Source organism: Squalius cephalus, assembly GCF_949319135.1.
Source record: "Squalius cephalus genome assembly, chromosome: 2".
Classification (NCBI taxonomy): domain Eukaryota; kingdom Metazoa; phylum Chordata; class Actinopteri; order Cypriniformes; family Leuciscidae; genus Squalius; species Squalius cephalus.
Window position 1 is genome coordinate 5,177,216 of NC_137123.1, and position 5,799 is coordinate 5,183,014.

Genomic DNA, 5,799 nt, shown 5'->3' on the forward strand with positions numbered 1-5,799 from the left:
ATGTTTTGCATTGTCTCACACTGTTTTCACACACAGTCTCAAACCTTTAAAAAGCCAGTTGGACTCAGATTTTGGAAAGAGGGAATGAAGTAACAATAATGCTAACGCTGAAATTTAAATGTTTGCATGGTGTCTTAAGCAGTCAAGTAATTGTTCATACAGTAAATGTTTTTTTTTTGTTTGTTTGTTTTTTTAATGGAAATGTAGAGATTCTGCAGTCTGATCAAAGTCTCATAATATAATTAAATTGTAAAAAAGGTAGTTTAAGCCGTTTCCCAACCCTGCTCCTGAAGGACCCCCAACACTGCACGTTTTCTTTGTCTCCCTAATCAAACACACCTGATTCAACTAATCAGCTCATTAGAAGAAACTCTAGGACAGGGATGGGCAAATGCTGCCCTGCAGAGTTTAGCTCCAACCCTGATAAACTCTCCTGTCTGTAGCGTTCTAGTGATCCTGAAGACATTGATTAGCTGGTTCAGGTGTGTTTGATTAGGGTCCCAGATAGACAGCAACCATCAAAATAATGTTAAATCAATGTTAATGTGTACGTTTTTGACTCCCACAATTTAAGATTTCATCCAAAAATCAATGGTAATGGTATTGAATCAATGTTACAATGTGATGTTCATTCAACATCATGTTTGCACTCTCAGAAAATGAAACAACAATTACAACTGCAAAGCCACACAGCCTGAAATCAATCAATAATGAACTCTCCTGGGAGTTTATGGCTCCAGACTCAAGAGTGTTAAAGTGTTAAAATATGAGTGTTAAAGTTAATGATGTTAATAATCACCGAAGGAGAAAAATCACAATGTAGTCACCATTATGATGATATAGTTGGGCAGTTGACCTTTAAATGTTTAAAGGGACACTTCACCCATTTGCATTAAGCTTTGCATTGTTAGAAACCCAGTCATACTATTGAATGGTCATGCAACATTTTTTCATTTTCCCCCGAGACGAGAGAAATCTGTATTTACCTCTTTACACTTCCTCCTACAATGACGCAAAAATCGTCATTTTGCGTCATTGTAGGAGGAAGTGTAAGAGGGGGGGATTTCTGTTAAGACTACAAGCACTAGATCCACCCTTTCAAACCCGCCCAGGGGGTTGGACCTAATGCGCTAACAGACCTATCACAGATCAGTGCGAGTGCGTTTGATTTCAACGGCAGAAACCTGCAAAAAACAGGGACGAAGAAAGCTGAGTAGTAGGGGTTACCATACTCTATTTCCCGGACATGTCCGGCCGTCGAGATCGACAAAAATGTCCGGGATTCAGCTTTTGCTTTCTGCGGTCGCCATCCATTGTTTACATGCTCACCTTTTGTTTCAATCTAACTGAATTCACCCCGATTGGTGAATCTGAATGTAATGTTTACATGAATGCTAAACAAGTGATCGGTTGATTTGCGTTTTAACATTGCTAAGAAAATACCCGCACCTCCGTGAGAGATAGCCCATGAGACCGGTGCATCTCACAGGCGCGCTCATCAGTAATCACAGTAATACAGGGAGCAGGACGAGGCTAGCGCCGCGGGAGAAAGACGCGAGGCCGGTGGCGTGATCGGTTGAAAGACGCGAGGCCGGTGGCGTGATCGGTTGATGTGTGTTTTACCATTGCTAAGAAAATACCTGCTCCTCCGTGCGAGATACGAGAACAGTGCCTCACAGGTGTCGGTCGTCAGTAATCACGCCACCGGCCTCGCGCCGTTCTCCCGCGCCCCTCAGCCTCGTCCTGCTCGCCACAGTGAACATGATGAATGGCGACTGTAGAACGCAAAAGCCGAATCCCGGACATTTTGGGCAAACTCGTCACGGAGACTCACTCGTAGCCTAGCCTTGCCTTGATGTTTTTGTTTTCAACTGCGCTGTCTTACCGGTAGGCGTGGCTTGGGAGTGGCCTTGTAGGGCAGCGAAGCAAGTGCATTCTGGGAGTTGTTGTCTTTCATCCACATAAGCCAAAAATACATTTTCTGGCTTTTCTCAGTCTAGAAAGCTCCAAATTCAAAAATAATTTCACATTTCTTCTACATAAATGACCCACTTTCAATACACATTCATGTCTCCACGGGTGAAATGACCCTTTAACTTTAGATTGTGTTTGGCTGCTGTAACTGAGTTATAATAGCCAGCTGAACAAAGAGAAATGGTGAACAGGTGGTGTTGGTTATATTTTAACATAATCATCATTTAACCTGAATCACTGAACTCATTTAGAGCCTAATCTCTGACTTAAATGAATATTGGTCATTACAGCATCACAGTGATTCTAAAGATTAAGATCCAGATTTTTCAGTATAATCCAAATGATTTCTTAAAAGTTGTTCTGATATAAAATATTTCTTTTAGGCACACACAGACATCAAGAATCAGTCTATGCATCTCAACAATGGTGAAAAAAAAAAAAAATCACTTAGGAAAAGGAGATTACTAAGACAATTCAGATCATAATTTATTCATACCGCAATGCATGATGCCATTAATGAGTTTTGATTGGTGGTACCCAGAATGCACTGCAACATGCTTTATTATTGTCACCATTGTTGAGAATCACATGCTGATTCTTGGTGTCAGTGTCCAAATAAAATACTTTTTCATAGTATTTCGATCAGAACAACTTTTAAGAAATCTTTTTGATTATATTGTAAATGCTGAAAATAGTATACTGTAGAATCACAGGCTGCTGTAATCAACAAGGTAAACCTAACTCTCTAAATGAGTTTTGTGATTCAGGTCAAATGATGATTATGTCAAAACATAACCAACATCACCTGGTCAACTTATCTCTTTGCTCATCTTAAAGTTATAACGCATACACAGCAGCCAAACTAAATCTAACGTTATTAGTTTAAGGGTCAAGAGCACAACTAAAGCCAACACTGATCACCATAATGGCAACTTAAAAAAATAGATTTTCTCTTTTGGTGATTCTGCTTGTTAACATCAGGTGTCTTCAATAATGCTCAATCATCACTCAGGCAGCCTAGGCTCTGAGATCTGCACACAAAAACAAATGGTTTAGCCAAACACTCAAAACCAAAACAAATAGTGTTCCAACCAATCATTGACAGGGGGAGGGTGTTGCGAGGTTTTGAGCCAGCTTTTTCTTCAGCTCTGACTTCGCGTGCAGTCGTGCACGAGCACAAAACCTCACAACACCCTCCCCCTGTCGGTGATTGATATCTTTATCTTCTTTAAGTCCAGGGGTCAGAAAGTAAAAGTCCTGCCATATGTTTATTCCACTCATGAACTCTGCACAGCAAAAAACCCAGTGTTAAATTAACTCTCCTGGGAGTTTACAGACTCAAGAGTGTTAAAGTTAATGAGATAATTTAGTGCACTGTAAAAAACAATACATTGATTTTATTGATATCTAATTAATAAAAATGAGGCAACAGATTACAAGCAATATTATTAATTAAATTTAACAAATTAGAATTGAGTAATAATTAATCAAATGAATTCCTTAAAAGTTAACCATTTAAAATGAGTAAAATTTACAAAATATCTTTTATTGCCAACATTGAAGACACCCGGGGCTCGTTCTTCGTACGTTGCTTATTACATCCGAGATCAAATGACACATCCAAGATGATATCATCGTGCTAATCATGATCCGGCTAATTGGGTTCTTCGAACTCACCTGTTGTTTATGATTAGTATCGCTGGATTGAGTTATCTGAGATAACTGCGCGTTCATGCGCTGGTTTAAAAGGGGATATGTATCGATCTTAGAAACATTGATCAGCAACGCTGCTATTGGCTGTTCAGTGTGGCCAAAGAGCGCGCTCAGTTTTTCTCCTCAGCAGAGCAAGAACTAATAATCGAAGTTTATTCGGAATTTTAATGTTTAATCAAAACGCCAGGGAACACCTCAAAGTCTGCAAAAGAAAGGAGAGAGGGCTGGCAAAAAGTAGCAGACAATTTAAATCTGTTAGAAGTGGCCATGTTAGATGTTTTTATCACTTATTAGCCTTTTTTGTATTTTAATAATTGCATAATTAGGCTACTTTGTTCATTGTAATGTCAGAGTCACCACACTAGAACATGGGAACAAATATAAGTGAAGTACAAAAATATTCTACATAGCCTAATGGTAATTTGTAGTTATATAGTCTCTTCTCTTCTATAAAAGGCACTGTTAAATAAATGGTTGTCTGTTTATAAAAGCAACCAAGAAAAAGGCTGAAAAAAAGAAAAGATCTTAGTAGCCTACACTGTAAAATAATTGTACAAATATTGATGCATTAAATGAAGGCCACATTAAAAGTAATGATGAATTGCTTTGACTTGTGAAAGTGAAAACTGATAAACTTATGTTAATGTAAAAATATTGATCACATTTTCCTGAGTGTAGTCATTGTAATGACACTGTGTTTTCCTCTTTTGTGCACTTTTACATAATACACCAACACTTGTATCTGTTCCCAAGAAAGTGGTGGCTGAAATATGTGCAGTAAGTGGACATTTTCTAACTTTCCAAAGGAAAGAAAGTATAAGACTTTGTAATGTCTATTTGTTTCCATTGCACTGGACAGTGAATAAACCCTCTCAGATAACTGTCATATGGAGGAACTAGCCTACCTGCGAGTGCATAAATAACTTTACTTAATTTATACTTGTATGCTTTATGGCTGCAATATAAGTTGCAGGATTCCACATCTACAGAAAGGCCTACAGAAGAGTCTGCACAGACAGAGGAGACATAGGCCTACAGGTGGGCAGTGTATAGCCAACTTTTCCTTTTTATTTGTTGCATGAGGCATGTGTCTAATATCTCTTGTTGTAGGCACTTGACCACTGGCTTTTTTTTACAAAGAACACTTGAAATAAAACTAAAGGAACTAAGCATATTTGTCTTTTATTAAACATGTAATGATTATTATTTTTTTTTATTTTTTTTTTGGCAATGTTGTGTAATATGGCACATGCAGCAATGCCACAGGCCCTGTCAGGTGTGCAACCCTCAGACTTTTCAGACACTGAAATCTTCCCTTTAGTTAGCTGAAGTTCATTTTTATTGTGTGTCCTTGTCCTGGCTAGAGCTGCATTGTAACTGGTTTGGGTCAGGGAATGGGGTCATAAAACACCTGTCTGCAGGAACATGTCATAATCACCTATGAAAAAATGCAGTTCTGTTAGGATCAATAAGTGTATGTAATACCGTGAGCTTGATATTTAATTGTGGAACTTTCCTTACCACTTTCAAATAAGGCATAAATGTGAATCTCTGAAAATTCTTAAGTCATGCACAGATCCTGGCCTTTTTGCTTTCACATTTGTGATATGGAAGATTTTAGTCAACTGCCTTTTTTTAATTTGATATAATATTATTAATCTGGAATATTAAGAATCCCAATTGTAACTGGGCTGCACATTTACATTGTGAACCCCCTTTCTGTTCACATAATCCCCTTCATTGAGGCCTTGATGGCAGCCTATAGTCTATGGTACCAATCACGTTAGTGAAGCCTGAGTGACATACTGTAATCGGCATGGTCATGATTGTATGATCTTCATAAAAAATGATGATAGCCTAAAAAAACTGCTTTACAACATTGGGTCTTAAGTGGCTTGGAAATGCCAAAAAAACAAAACAAAAAAAAACTGTTTTTTAAACCTAAAAGCGCCAGGTAAACTCCAAATGACACGACAGACAGCACTTTCCATCAAGTTCTCCGAATCTCCAATAGTGTAAAGGAAAGAGCCACTCGCAAATAATCTTAGGGCAATGCAAACAGTTTGTGCTGTATTTAAAGCCAGACTCCGACAAGTCGAAAATAAATGTGCG